The 16,248-nt window shown below is 39.6% G+C and overlaps 1 protein-coding gene across 3 annotated transcripts in view; it reads left to right on the plus strand.

Annotated features, from left to right (window-relative positions):
* The first annotated feature begins 3,049 nt into the window (after positions 1-3,049).
* The window catches only part of LOC121296161, a 143,025-nt gene continuing 129,826 nt past the window's right edge, over positions 3,050-16,248 (plus strand). For all 3 annotated transcript variants that reach the window (XR_005947025.1, XR_005947023.1, XR_005947026.1), the window contains exon 1: positions 3,050-3,377. The gene's annotated coding sequence lies outside the window, so the exon portion shown is untranslated. The remainder of the gene's footprint in view (positions 3,378-16,248) is intronic.

The raw sequence follows: 16,248 nt of genomic DNA on the forward strand, positions 1-16,248 counted from the left end.
TACATTTCAGAGAATCTCAATTACTACATATGGCCACTGGGTGTCACTGTGTGCTGTACTTTAATTTGTCTTAGACATAAAGAAGAATGGTTAACACGTGCAGGTGTGTGCATTCGCCAAAGTACAGTAACCTGTCTATACTAAACAGATGTTATTTTTTTCCAAGCCAGGAAAAAAACTCAACAAGCAACTCGTTCTCACAGATCTCTTTTAAACGTTGTAAACTGAAGTTGTGATGTTAATGGGAAAGCATGGTTTGCCTGTGCATTTGTGCTGTATTCTAATTTCCAGCCTCAGAAAACGATATAAAAAATAGACAAGGGATATCATGCAGAGGTAATTTGCTGTGGGCCTAAAAGAACCTACTTACACAACTGCAAAACAGACAAAGGCTAATGGAGAAAGAAGATTAAACATTTGAAACTACTGTACTTGAATCCTTTTTTTTATTTTGCAGGGAAGACAATTTGAGGCAAGCTTGCTGGAATGCTAGATGTCTGGGGGAAAAGAAAGGATATATAAGAGGCTGCAAGACACTCCTAGCTGCTGCATGCTGTAAAGACAGGGCTATAAAAAAGAAACCAGGACTGAAATGTCATCTTCCTTCAGTTTGAATGGATGTGGTGCAGTGGCACTGTCTGCTTGTGTGCTGATTAGCGGTTTGTAGCGCCTGTATTAAGTGGAAGTCCTTGTGACAGTTCCCCACCATTGTAGCCCCTTGACTTTGGCATGCAAGCAAGGTGCTGTTTGTTTAGGGTGTTTGATGTGCTATGAAAACTTCAGAATGTACATCTGGCTTTTGTTTTTCATTATTTTTCAAGTCAATCTTTGTTTTATCCCTCCTGGGGGAGTGTTTATTGCTGTTGAGAATGTGTTATGTGTGTGTGTGTGTGTGTGTGTGTGTGTGTGTGTGTGTGTGTGTGTGTGTCATCTGTGCATGTGTGTGGCGCACATTTTCAGTTATATTTCTGATTGGTTGGGCTCATAAAGGCAATAGTTTCACAGTTGTATTCATTTTTTCATTGACATTTATTAACTTTCTATGATTGCTGATCCATTACTGGAAGGCTAAATCTTTGGAACCTCTGCTTTTGCTTTGGATGGACATTTGTTATAAGATCATATACCACAAATTGTTGATATGCTGACTTTCTTTTTCACTGTGCTCACCCAGTCCTTGGCTTAAATCTGGCTCAGGCCAAGTGAGTTTAATGGTTTCAAGTAAGCTCCCAGTTAGGCATTACGCCACATTTGGCACATTTACAGTCTCAGGCACCTGCCAGCACTGGTTAACTTTTATAAGGGGTGGAGCAGTGCATAGGTGAGTGTGGAAGAGCTTCACTATAATTGTCCTTCAACTAATATACCTCACCTGTGATGGATCACGAACAATCCTCTGAAGAATACAGTGTTGCCAGGTAACAAGCCTATTAGCAGCCAATAGATATGGACACTGAGTAAACAATGTCTGATTTTAGAAACACAGGGCAACATGGTTCAGCCAATCGGCTTCACATGTCTTTGCATCACTGCACAATATCCTTTGGCTACCAGAACTGGGAGAGGAGTAATTTCAATTACTGATCAACATTGACAAATCAATGGTGATTAAAGGATTAGTACAAGTAATTATGAAATGTGTTCATAATTATGTTTGCTTCATACTGCAGACCTAGAGCCAGACTGTCATATATACAGCCAGACATTTAAATGTATGTTTTGGAGGCATGCTTATGAATGTGCCTGGCTTCTGTACTGTACTGGTAAATGCAAATGGCAAAGAGCTTTAAAGGCTTTTAATAAGTAGCTTTCAGTTAAACGTACTGCTCCTGTGGACTGCCAAGCCTTGAATTTTATATTTTCATTCCGGAAAGTCATGCAGCATTGTAACCTTTCGACTGTGTTGGCCCAAGTTGCTCAATAATATAGATCAGTTGTGGCCACTCCATCGCATGACTTTTCGGATGGAGGTCGTCTTAGCTATTCGTAGCTAAATCAATATTCTGGTAGAAGAACGCAAACACAGAACACCGACTATTGCAAAAGAGCGTAACACATATAAGGGAAAATATTAATTGAAGTTTGCTCTTTAATCAAATCAGACTTCAAAATAGTAGAATAAAGTACAAGTTCAAGTTTAAATAATTGGGCTCCATGACATGTGAGAATCAGCTGAGGGGTACAAACTCCTGGCAGCAGTGGGAGTCAGTGTTTAAACCTTACACATTGTGCATCTTTTTGCACTGCAAACCAAGGAGCTATGGAATCACTTCCTCACTCGGTCCCTTAGGGAGCTTCAGCTAACCAATTACAAATTAGATCTTTGCTGCGAGATTGGGATCTTTCGCTAATTTCACTTTTAATTGAATTTTTGCCTGCATGCTTTGTCACGGAAGAAAGCTGAGAGTAGCCTTGGAAGACAGCCATGATGTTCTGGAGTTGAGTTTTCAATTTTTTTTTTTTTTTTAACAACCGAATAAGACAAATAACTGCTGAGAGATTATAAAAATTGTAATTGATTTAAAAAAAGGAAAGAGCCTGATGTATAAAATAATATCACATAAAATAGGTGCAGTGTAAATGACAACAGACATTAAGCTGGGATCTTTTTTCTTTTATTAAAATGCAGTAGCAACATCATTAATAATAATAATCCTAAAGATAAAATACAGTGCCATGATTAGACCCCCTGTGTTGAACTATTATTCTAGTATTAATATATCTCAAATGTTTTTTTTCTGATTACAGCATGGTTAAACAAGATGAGGTAAGGCAAGAGATTGCTTTGAGCCATGCCTGTGTCCCGACAACACTAATTTCTCAGCTTGGAGGGTCATGTTAATTGGGAGAGGTTGTGGGGCTGTATGTGTGTATTTATGGTCGGCGGGGGCACCTCTCAATTCAACTCGACGCAAGGCAGTCATTCACTACCTGTCAACCCATGCAGCTCAGAGAAGCGTACATTTGAAACTATCAGCTCTCTCTCTCTCTCTCTCTCTCTCTCTCTCTCTCTCTCTCTCTCTCTCTCTCTCTCTCTTCCAGTGTTATGATTTCACAGTGAGATCTGAGCGTGGTGTGTGTGTATATGCGTGTTTCCTGACTGTGCAGGCTAGAAGCTATGCGAGAGTGTGCTTGCAGCATGCAACAGAGACACTACTGAAGCTAACCTCTCCTGCAAAACAGTCCTTCCCGGAGTGGCAGACAAATTGTATGCACCCCACCCCCTGGCTTTCCTCTTAAAACCAGTCACCCCACCCACCAACACCAGTACCAGCACCAGCACCAGTGAAAAGCCCTCCACATCCTAGCCCGTGCATGCCAGTCGACGGAATGAGGTTTTGACACTACACTGGGATAAAGGGAAGAAAACCACAACTGTGAGTAAAAAAAACATTTTTTGCCATTGATTTGTTCTTTTTTTTTTTATTGTGTGTGTCTGGGGAAATGCCCAACAATGCACATTAGAAACAGAAAAGATGAGCAAGGTCGATAAATGTTTTACCAAACTTAAAAGAAACGAAGACAAGCCATGGGATTGTACATATAGATGCCATATACAGTATACAGTGAATCGAATGCTTGTCCGTTGAAATTGACAAGAACTCCAGGTGCAGTTTGTAAGGAGCAGGGATTTTATCTTTTTGTTTTTACCAGTGAAGCATGTCATTTTAAACGTAAGCTCAGAGTGTGACTGCTTTCTTGACTTGAATTCTGTTACACTGGTGTATTAGTCATTAATGCCTGCATTGCATGTGAGCCATGCACAAGTCTTAGGAAATGGTTGTTCAGTGCATTCTTTAGGTTGTGATGGTGAACAACAAATGCATATATTTATTGAGGTATGTTATTTTGCCTGTATGCAGAGCAGCTTTACGTCTCAGTTTGCTACGTGAACACAGCTGATATAGACAGTGTAGATGCTGCATTTAAGTTGGAAGCAGCAGAACTAGAATTGCACAAACTTTAGTTTTTCTTGTTTCTGGGATGACTTTAATCATAAAGAATAAAAAGAAGTGCAGAGGTTTAAGCAGGGCTTGCATTGTGCACAGTCGCTGCGTAGCTATACAGTACATTGTTACTGGGATTTTTGAATTGCTTGATGTTCTCCCATTTATGGCTTGCATTTCTCAAACATAACATAAAATCAGACCTGAGCTTGGAGCAGGCAGGGTGAGTGTTTCTATTCTTAATACAGCACACAAATTGCATTTTCACTGGAGTGTACTCTTGCCATTTTAATGTAATAAGAAAGGTGATGGCAGTACATGCCAGTTTCAATTCTCTGCACTTGTTACAAGCTAATCATATTGGCATGAGTACCTGTGCTATTTATCCAACTGTTTACACAGCTTAAAATGAGGAAGAGTCAACACTTGTGATGGATAACTGTGTTATTTGAGTGTTTATATACAGTTCTTTATTATTATTATTATTATTATTATTATTATTATTAATAATAATAATAATAATAATAATAATAATAATAATAATAATAATAATAATAATAATAATAATAATAATACATGTTTTGGGTACCAGGATATTTGTATTACTGTGACAGTATGTTCAGATGATCAGATAGTTTGTATGTGCAAATCTTAATGCATATAGGTAGTTACAAATGTGTTGATCCAAAAAGTGACGGTACTTGTAACAAATATGCTGCAATTGTTTTAAGGAAACTAACCACTAGAGACGTATATGTTTTTTTGTTTAGATAGTTACACCCTTTTTGCTGGTGTAGTACTTCAATAGCCTCTTATTCAAATATGCCATGGTAAAGACAACAACATCCGATCCATTCTTTCACAAGACTCTGAGCTGTAAAGTTTTCACAGCAGTACTGAAGTGTGTGTGTGTGTGGGGGGGGGGGGGGGGGGGGGGTTTGGCTGGATGAATTGTATTATATGCGCTGATATTCTAGATTGTTGTTAAATGCCTTGCTGGTCGTAAAGCTTTGGGAATTTATTTTTTTGTCTTCGGACTTGCACGATAGACAGTGTGTTAAAGCCAAGGTCACAGATGGCCAGTGCTAGACTTGACTGAGACCTAAATAATAACTTGGCCACACAAATTAAATGAGTGTTGAATAGCTTAAATGAGATGAAAAGAACAGTGACCTGAAACCTGATGTGTGTTTGTCAGGTGGCCATATGCAGCTCCTGCTGGTCTTTATTTAATGTCTAAAATGTCTATAAAGACCAATTTCCCATGATTTATTCAGCAATTGTTTTTCTTTTATGAATGTTATAAAGAGATTTCTTTTCTCTAAAACAGTATGGTTGTTTAAGCTGAAAATCAGTAGTGCTGGCAGGCATGATATCAATCTTTCGCTGTGGATTTGTAAAACTGATCTAAGACTGTGGCAGCTGATTTCTTCCAGGATGTGATACAAAGAATTTAGTTTCAGGTGGTACCACAAACTGTGTTAGATTGTTCTCCAAATAACCAAACTCTCTGGTAAAGGTACACATTATGACTGACTGAAAAGTAAAACAAACAAAGCAACAAGAACTACTTAACAAAAGCCAAAGAGATGAAAGTACTATGTCCTGCAGGTATTAAAACAATGGAACAGACTTTATATTGGAGATTAAGTTAAAATAGAAAGACACATTTAGTGGTAAAACTAATGACAAGGGCTTATCACAAACCGAAGTCTTGCCTTTCCTCTGCTTAGATAAATCTGGGATTTAGACTACAGTGACCTAACAAGCCCAGTAGCCATATTTTCCATTGTGCTGTTAAGCCGATCCTAATGAAAAGACATATCCCTATTTCTACCTATAATGAAACCATTCTCAATGAATCATTATTACATGTTTGTCACGTAAGATACTGTATTAAGAGTATCAGGAATTCTTTGCCATTGTGTTGGAAGACTAACGCATTGGTTTATTTTGATTGCTTCCTACAAACAGAAGGGTGATTGCTAGGAGCACCTGTTGTGTAATTACAGAAGTGCAGTTAACTCTACATGCTTCCAGAGAGCATCTGCCAGTACCAGTGCCAATGCCAGTACCCATTTCCGATTAGCAACCAAGTCCTGGATTCCTCCCTGTCTGTCTGTATGTATCATGCCATGAATGAATAAACATTTGGCATCAGAATTTAGGATATAATTGACCTGTATGCAACCATGCACCCCATATTGAGTATAACCCTTGGATAATACGTACAGTTTCAGGAATGGGCAGTTTTTTCATCTGTCATGGATTCCTGATTGGTTGCCAGTTTTAAATCACCAGACGACTGACAAAAATTTTAACTGCCTTTAATAAAACACCAGAGGGTACTGCATTTCTCCATTAAATGCTTTAAAAAAAATGGAAGGAGCAATTACAGTATTATACCCCTTTGAACCTGGCACCCTCTAAACCACCACATTTCCATGGCATCCTTAAGTGGGAACTCTACATATGTGGTAGAAAAGTTAATATGCACAGTTGACTCTGTGTTTATCTTCTATTATAAATTGATATTCAGTTATCCCAGGGCCATACAGTGCATTGCTGTCTCCTCGGCAACTGCACTTTGGATGGTCAAGAGTGTTCCGTCACCTGAAGTGTGAGCGAGAGGAGGGCACAATAAATCATCTTTGATTAAAAGAGGAGCAGGACATACATATTATATCAATAATGTTAAGTTTTATTGCAGAAGAATTTCACTGTCAACTACCTTGAAAAAAATGGTTGTGATTTATAATAACGCCATCCTACCTGTACGTTATAAAGCAAGGTGCTATAAACATGGATCTGAACTAGTCAGAGAGCCCTGTACACACGATAACTGGAATAATGGTGAATTAACAACTTAATTTGTTAGGGTCAGTGATTGAAGTGCAATGACTTCAAGTTTCCTACTGAATTCTTAAACTCTTAAATGTACATTAACTAAAACAAATATGTGTATATTTCATGCTGCTGACACTAAGCTTGTTCTTAATGAATTAAAGGGCTGCTCACTCCTATTACTGTTTGTGATGATTTAGATTCATTCCAAACGCTTCTTTTCCTTGAATAGTAAGATTGGTATCCCTTTTGTTCTAAGGTTGCCATCTTGCTTGGAGGCCTGTTTTTGCTGGGTTTGTTTTGCTTCCTGGACTTGAGGAACAGTGTGATAATATTACCTTTGCACTCTGCTGACTTCATGGGGATGAAAAGAAGCAGGTGCAGTCAAGTTGAAAGAGCACAGTCCCACAAAAGGAAACATTTAACGGGTTAATTAGACAGCAGAGAAAAACAATTAAAACAGAATCTTGACACTAGAACAACAGAACAGAAAAGGGAGGGAGGGGTTAATTTGACTGCTTTATAATCATGGGTTTAATAGGAGTATGTTTAAAATGCGTCTTGAACATGTGTTTACTTTGAACACAATGCCATGGGAAATATTTGTTCTTGCATAATTGCATTAGATTTCCGGACAGTGAAGAAGCGCTACTGTGTAGCTGACTGTGTAGTGCTGCATTTTGAATGGGATGTGGCTCCAGTGACCCAGACAGGGGATGCAGTAATCGATCTGCCATGAGGGCTGACCAATTGGAGAACAGACCCTGGTAAGAGAACAGTCAAAAGGAGGTCAATTGGAGTTTAGCTCCAGAGAGTGCTGGAGGAGTCAGTGTGTGGAGGTATGGGAGGGGGATTTATAACTATTTCTCTGTTCACCTTGATGGACAGTTATAGCCATGCACAAATGGGAGAGGAGACTCTTAAGTCAGCCGTACTGGGTTGTATAAATCAGTTCACCTAAATAGAATTGTAGCTTTTGCTGTAATTGCTCCACAAAGATTCCTTAGAATACTAAAACATTTGCTTTACATATCTTTAACTATTCGTCATTCATGTTATCTGTCTGTGTAAATCTCAGTTAGTCTCACAAGCTGTAATTTTTATATCTTCTAAATTGAGAAGTTATGCAATGGTAAAACGTAACTGCTATTAACGTTAGTGGCTATTTTATGTTGGATAGAGCCTGGAATTCCATTGGTTAATCTAACTTTCTTCTGCTAGTGATTACTAGTTCTGTCACTTTCTGACACATCGCTGAGAAACCAGCATTATTCTGAACAATAGTTCAGGTAAATCTCTGTGCAAAGCTGAGTTCAGCTGAAATATTCATTAGTTGGGTAATTTTCCAAAAAATATTAAAATTGGGACTTCAGCAACAGCTGACTAGTAGTGTTTCAATCTTTAATTGTATCAGTCTTGATGCACTGTATATGCTGCTTGATAAAACCAGGTAACGATCAACAGATCCATTAAAAGAAGATTTATAATAAAAATAACCATATATGATACTTTACTGCTCACTGGTATCATGCAAAGCCAACCAAGTGAAAAACAATAAGGCACATATCAACAACAACGCAGCTGAAAAGGTAATGTGTGCAGTTGCAGTGATATGAACGCCTGTTTGAACTGATCAGGACCCCTCTAATAAACCCTCTGTTCTTGTCTTGTGTTGATTGAACAGTGCTTGGATTTGATTGTATTTTGGCTCCTGTTTCAGTATAAACTGGTGTGTTGCCGACTGGAACAAACAGATTTTACTATTTTTTTTTTTGCTTTGTGTTTTTGTTTGAATTCCCAGGGGATTGGCTGATCCTGGTTTGAAAGGCGCAGGGACGAGATTGCTGTCAGTAGACATGCTAGGTTTCAGTGAATAGTGTCAAAATTAATACAGAAGCAATGCACTCTCTCCTTGTATGATCCTCTCTCTCTTCAATCTGTACAACCAACTTGGATTGGTCTGTTAAAGATAAGGCCATTTCGGTTTCAGCTTTTATTGATTTAAGCGAACTGTTCAGAATTTAGATTCACTGCAATTAAAATGTGCAGAAATCCAAGCTTCTTGAAAAGGTTGACCCTTATTATAACACGTTAAAAATATCGGCTCTTTAGGTGTGTTCTGTGAAATGCTCCCTGTGTAAAAATGCAATACTAATTACTGAACTAGAACAGGGCTTTATATCTTCCTGCTGCTACAAGTGATATTAGGTGACCAAGTAGAATAATGTTGTAAACGGACATCAATTAATTGTGTATCCATGGAAAAACTGCAGTTAAGAAAGATATACTGAAGAGCTACACCACTTGGGTTTGTGGATGCTTGCAAAAAAAAGATACAGAAACAAAAAAGCTGCTGCTGCTTTTTTTCCCCCTTAGTGAAAAAAAAAAATGAAAAGACGAGGGAAAGACGAGGGAAAGACGGTTTATCCATGTCTCATTTGATGTGGGATTTTTGTGTGGGCGCAATTGGTCCAAGGAGAGTTGGTTATCTGAAAAACATTGTTGTAGTAATGGCTTGAACGTATCAGTCCCCAGGGGTCCGCCGACATTGACAGGATCCGCAAAACAAGCGCAAAAGCTGTTTAACATGCGAGCTGTTTGAGGCAGAGCCCCAGAGTTAATTATCTCGTTTTTAGCTGGGGTCTGGTGGCAGTGATTAGAGAGAGGCGTTTGAGAACAGCGAGAGCGTGGCTGTAATGAGGAGAGGTCTAGCCTCAAAACCAAAAGCTGCTGCTGGTTGATCAGCTTTGTGTCTGTGTGGTTTTACAGGAGGCTGCAGCAGAAAGATAGTGAGATTGTATAAAAGAGAAGGGGGGAGGTGGGAATGAGGGACAGAGGGAGAAAGAAAAAGGTGAACTTGGATTAACTTGCGAAAAGGAATCTTGAGTATATGCCTGTGGCAAAGTGCCTGCCCTTGTGTATATTATATGTTGTGTGTTAATGTTGGTGTATAGTCATTGGTACATGGGATATAAACGAGTTTGTGTAACACGAGTGTTTAAAATGTATATTTGTATTTAGGCATGAGGATTGCACTTCACATGCAAGTAAAATGTAATAATATGTGAGCACGGGGAATTGCACTTTATTAATTCATGTGCAGTTGTACCAAGACTCCAATTGAATGATTGATTAGCAATCAAGTCACAGTACAGCTGCATAAAAGCTACATGTTTTCACCCACTCTGGTTGGTGTGTTTGGTGAGTGGAGAACGGGATTGGATATGGAGGTAATAGTAATAATTGTAATAATAATTATAATCGTTAAAATAGAAGCTCACTATGTTTGTCTGCTTAGTCCATTTTGTTTGTCTATTTATTTGGTGAAAGTGCCGTGTCCTGTCTTTTTATTTTCTGTCCATCTGTCTATTTACTCAGCTCCACCAAACTCCACCTCTCTCTGTCGTTTATTTCCTGCTCTGGTCTGACATCACCCACTCCGGCCGTTTTTGTGACACGTGGTGTTATTGTGGGATTAATAGCGCCTCCTAGATGCAGACCAGAGCAGGAACCGCAATTTGTTGTTTAAAAAAAAAAAGACAAAAAAAAAAATAAATGTCAGAAGACGCCGTCAGGCTGAGGGGCTGGATCCAGGACATGGACAGGAAGCCCAGTCCATGCCCATAACCATCCGGGTTCTGTGGCTGATGGACAGGGAGTGATGGGAGGCGTATGAGAGGGAACACACCCCAAACTCCCTGGAAGAAGGTGTGGAGTTGGTCCTCTGCTACCTGGAGGCTGCTATAAACAGAACAGCAGCCCAGGTAGCAGGATCTCCAGCGCCCAAGCGGGGGGACCACGAGAGTCCAGCCCCCAGACAGGGGGACCGTGGGGATCCAAAGCCTGAGAGCGAGCTATTCCCATCTCCAACAGCAGAGGGTGAGTTCCTGCCTCCATCACCTTCCCCTGCAAGTGAGGGAGAGCAGCACCAGTCCCCTGCAAGTGAGGGAGAGCCGCACCAGTCCCCTGAAAGTGAGGGAGAGCCGCACCAGTCTCCTGCAAGTGAGGGAGCGCTGCACAAGTCCCCTTTAATAAGGGTAGACTACACGCTGCTCCCACCTCCGCGTCCAGGAAACTACACGCCGCTCCCACGTCCGCCGCCAGGAGACTACATGCCTCTGCCACCTCCATTGGCAGGAGCAGAGCAACAGGAGCTGCCTCTGCCTCTGCCACCAGCAGGAGCAGAGCAGCAGGGGCAGAGCAGCTTCGCCCAAGGATGCCTGCTTGGCATCACCTAAGGATGCCTGCCTGGCATCGCCTGGGGTTGCCTTTTGCTCCACATCGCCTGGGGTTGCCTGTTGCTCCGCATCGCCTGAGGTTGCCTGTTGCTCCGCATCACCTCTCCACCTCTCTCTGTCATTTATTTCCTGCTTCTGGTCTGACGTCACCCACTCCGGCCGTCTCTGTGGCAATGCCATACAGCCATCGGGTTGACTTTCAAATAAATGACAGAGCCAAAGCTCAACTGACTGCAATAGCGGCAGAACCTCTTTGATTTGAACTAGCCACACCACAATTTGTTAATAAATTGTCAATTATATATACAATACTTTGGGTGGAAAAAAGGGTATAAAATCTGTGTGGTCTTGTTAGTTTATGCAGCAGTAGGAAGTAATATATTACACCAAAAAGTGAATTCATTCTGTTAGCTCCCAACAGGGTTTAAAAAAAATTATAAGGTAACAACCTTCTTAAAAATGTCAACAGTTGGTCCAGTGAGAGTTGGTTTTCTGAAAGAAAAAAAGCAAAATAAAGAAACTGAAAAAATGATGGCAAAAATTTAGGGGGGAAAAAAAATAGGTACAAATATGGATGGCATGTCACCATTTTCCAGAACAGGTCTCCACTCTCATTTACTGTAATGAAACTGATGTTTAGAAATGTTCAACATTTCTGTTGAGGCTTCTGTCTTGGTTAGTCACCACTGCAGTACCAAATTTGGGATTTAAATTAAGACCAATGTTCTGCATTGGTAGTATCGATAACTAATGCATTTGAGAAGCAAGGGGACTGTGTGGGGCTAGAACGTACCCCACCCAGTTATTAATAAGGATAAGGATTGTGTGTGTGTGCTTTCTAAAATATAAAACCTGCTGCATGGGACTGGTTTTATGCAAAAAAATGGTAGGTGTCTCTGTAACATATACTTCACAATAGTAAGTAAGCCGTGTGTTTTAATGCAGGATAAGCTGTCAGTTTTACAATTCAACACGCATTTAGACAGCCTCATTTGCTGGTGACTGGAAGTGACATTAAATTGCAACCTCAGACTTCAGGAGGTTGGTTAAGAGACAGGTCCATTACAGGTGCAGAACTCTGAGGCTGTGCTAAAAATTGAATGCTGAAACTGCTTGAGGCAAATGGAGACTCTGCACAGCACTAATGTAATGCTTTGTAGATCCAACAAGTTGTAGCGTCCATCAAACCCATCTGGAATACATAGTTTAACCCAGAGGCAGTCCACTTCAGCAAGTGCCTTTTGCAAGCTCGGTAAAGACCAGGTACAGCATCCAAAGAAGGTGCGGCAACGTCCTTGTAAAGTCAAGTAGTCAATGTTCAGAAATACTTATCTGCTGTAATGTTTCGTTAAAACAATTATTTAAAACCTTTACTTGGTTTCATTTTTTCATATAATCCCTCCCCTTCCATCCTATCCCATCCTCTCCCATCCCCTCCCATCCCATCCCATCCCATTCCCTCCCACTATATGCTTTACATGCTGGTCTCTATCTTGTTAATGTGGCAACAACAACAAAAAAAAATAGTGCACAGTAACTGCATTAAATCGTGCCACTACAAATAACTGCTCACACTTGTTACACATTTACATTATCTTTAACAAAATTTGACAGAGTCGTGTTTGAATTTGAGACAAAAATGAGATGGGCGAGAGAGGTGTTGCCCGTGGAAGTGGTGAGGAAGGGGCCACATCCTAAAACTTAAAACAAAGTTAGATCCATTTTTGAATGCTGTACAAATCAAAAATTACTGATCGCTTATTACTTATTAAATTCCACCTTACTTGGGTTTGTAAAAGGTACTGGTGACTTTATTAAATATGCTAAATATACATGACTGTGGAAACAGTATTAAATGATGATTTCAGAACAAATGCCAAATCTTAATGAACAAATAACGTGATGATAATCAAGTTCAGGATGGTATAAAGTATTCTTTTAACCCACAGAATGCCCGTCTGGTTTCACCTGTAGTTTCATTTTAATTTACCAGTCTATTGCTGTCTAAATTAAACAATGCAAAACAACTGGTTCTTTTATTGCCAGAATGAAGGAATCAATATAATCCCTGTGGTTAAGAATGCTAATTTTCAGTCATTATTGGAAGAGCCTTCATTAGCTCTAATGGTTCTTTGTCTACTATATGCATTTATGCATTGCATGCATTCTATATAGGCACAACCTTAGTGGAGTTTTTACCAAGCCTAAAGTAAACATTGAAGCGTTTATGACTTGAGACATTTAACAGAGATGTGAATCCCTTATAGTGTTAGTGAGAATATAAAGAGGTTACAAGCCTCCTATAGCTGGAAGGGCAGAGCCTTTCCCCTGAACAGGCATACCTTGCCCTTGTTTCTGCACACCTGTACACCTGTTTTCATCAAAATCCCAGATAAATTATAAAGTATCTTTACATGGGGACACCATCATATGCATTTCTGAAAGATTTTTCTTTCTTTCTTTCTTTCTTTCTTTCTTTCTTTCTTTCTTTCTTTCTTTCTTTCTATCCTGTCCTATATGAGCCTATAAGGGGAAAAAATTTACAAAAAAACCCTCACACCTATTCACCAATTACATTACCTGCTAAATAATTGAAAGTTATTTCAATTTATATCTACAAGCCATTCTGGAGCAAGATTTCCGGAAGCTTTCTGGAGGGAAACACAGTTTTTGTCCAACCTTGTTTCATTATACACTGGTGAACATCAATTTGCCCAAGAGTTAAATACTAGTGTTTTACCCAACATCATTTCATTTCCTTAGGAAGTCATGTTCTTTTACTCAGGTTGACAATGGTCTTAATTTATAGAGCATTGTAACAGTAACAAATTATGCTGGATACCATTCTCCAGAGTCCATTAAAGAGATTTACACTATAAAAGGTCTTTATTAATGAGCATCATTATGACAGATAGTAGCTATGAGTGGACTCCCTGTCTTGCTCATTTATATTGCTGGGAGATCACTTTGTTATCATCAACATTAAACAGAAATCTGCATTGTGAAATGATTCTACTTTTCATATTAAACTTGGCAGATAGCAATGGCAGAGCATTTTCTTTGACCTAAGTTCAGGAGCTAGATATATGTCATTGTGCAAGGGGTCCTTGGAGGTTGCCCATTAGCAGGAGGTTCGGCTGCAGGTCTGATGAAAGGCCACAGACAAGCAGTGTTTCAGAGAATTCAACTTAAGATTTGTATTATATCTCATAAGTTATACATAATTTGGTTCCCTTCTGTAGCAATATCAATACTATAAACATATAGGCATTGTGCAAAAGGTCTCTACATCAATAATATAAAGGAGGAATGGAGCAATACAACACATGTCCTCCATTTAGACCAAACTCTCTTTCTCCCGCTCTCTCATTAGAATCTCGCATGACCTTTAGCCTCTCGCACTAGACACTGTCATGTCTTAAAGGTACAGCACTCAAAACATAATAACATAATTGTCACGTCGTGTAGACTTGATCAGCTAAAGTGTTTTTATCAATATAAAAGATCCAGCACCATCAAGACACTGTGGATCATCTAGCCTATATTGCATATGTCTATGGCAGACAACTGGAACTTCAGAGTAGCTCCTGACCTCATAAGAGACAAAAATTGCAATAAGAACCAAACAGAATTCTTGTAACTACTTAACATGAGAAGGGTGAGTAAACACAAGACAATATGATTTGAAGTTACAACATCTTTCTTAAGTGTTTTTCTTTTTTCTTTTTGGAGTAATTTACTGGAGTAAAGTGAATGTGCCCCAAGGTGCCACCCAATCAGTGGTCAACTGCTTTTGCATTAAGACCTAGTTAATTTTTTTTTTTTTTTTTTTTTTTAAACTGACTTTGGAAAATGATTTTGGATGTGTGTTAATGGCTTTGCAATAAGACCCCTTATCAAAGAAACAGATGTGTTTATACTGCAGCCCATCCCGTGCAGTGTTGCGGCAGTTTTGATTCCAGGTTTTGCCCGGTTTAAATTATTTTCTTGTATTCAGGCGCCTTAATCTCAGAGGGGAAATATATTGACTTTCAGTTACCTGTGTTGAATTAGGAGGCCTTCCAATAATACAGTGATTCAAGTCTTTGCTACAGAACATGAGTGTAGACCTAATCTGTCTATTAGAGACTTGAACACATCTCAGTTAGATTATAACTGAGCCGTCTTACTTCTCTCATCCACACAGTGATTATAACTGAGCCATCTTACCTCTCTCATCCACACAGTGATTATAACTGAGCCATCTTACCTCTCTCATCCTCACAGTGATTCTAACTGAGCCGTCTTACCTCTCTCATCCTCACAGTGATTATAACTGATCCGTCTTACCTCTCTCATCCACACAGTGATTATAACTGATCCGTCTTACCTCTCTCATCCTCACAGTGATTCTAACTGAGCCGTCTTACCTCTCTCATCCACACAGTGATTATAACTGATCCGTCTTACCTCTCTCATCCACACAGTGATTATAACTGATCCGTCTTACCTCTCTCATCCTCACAGTGATTCTAACTGAGCCGTCTTACTTCTCTCATCCACACAGTGATTATAACTGATCCGTCTTACCTCTCTCATCCTCACAGTGATTCTAACTGAGCCGTCTTACCTCTCTCATCCACACAGTGATTATAACTGATCCGTCTTACCTCTCTCATCCTCACAGTGATTCTAACTGAGCCGTCTTACCTCTCTCATCCACTCAATGATTATAACTGAACTATCTTACTTCTCTCATCCACACAGTGATTATAACTGAACTATCTTACTTCTCTCATCCACACAGTGATTATAACTGTGCCATCTAACTTCTATCATCCGCACAGTGATTATAACTGTGCCATCTAACTTCTATCATCCGCAGAGTGATTATAACTGAGCCGTCTTACTTCTCTCGTCCGCACAGTGATTATAACTGTGCCATCTAACTTCTATCATCCGCACAGTGATTATAACTGAGCATTCTTACTACTCTCATCCACACCAGTGATGCAAGTTCTTCAGTACCACACTGCGAGGCCTTGAGATTGGTTGACCCTTGACTCTTGACCCATTGATGCAGTGGTACACAATACAATAAATTCTGAGGTGGAAAGATTAATTGCAACATGCCTGTCTTTCTTACAGAAATGTGCAGCTGACGTAAAAATAAATTGAAAATGTCAGGTTTTATTTGCACACCAGACAGCTTGGCAGCTTTGAAGATTCATATAAGAAGC

Source organism: Polyodon spathula, chromosome 21, assembly GCF_017654505.1.
Source record: "Polyodon spathula isolate WHYD16114869_AA chromosome 21, ASM1765450v1, whole genome shotgun sequence".
Taxonomy (NCBI): domain Eukaryota; kingdom Metazoa; phylum Chordata; class Actinopteri; order Acipenseriformes; family Polyodontidae; genus Polyodon; species Polyodon spathula.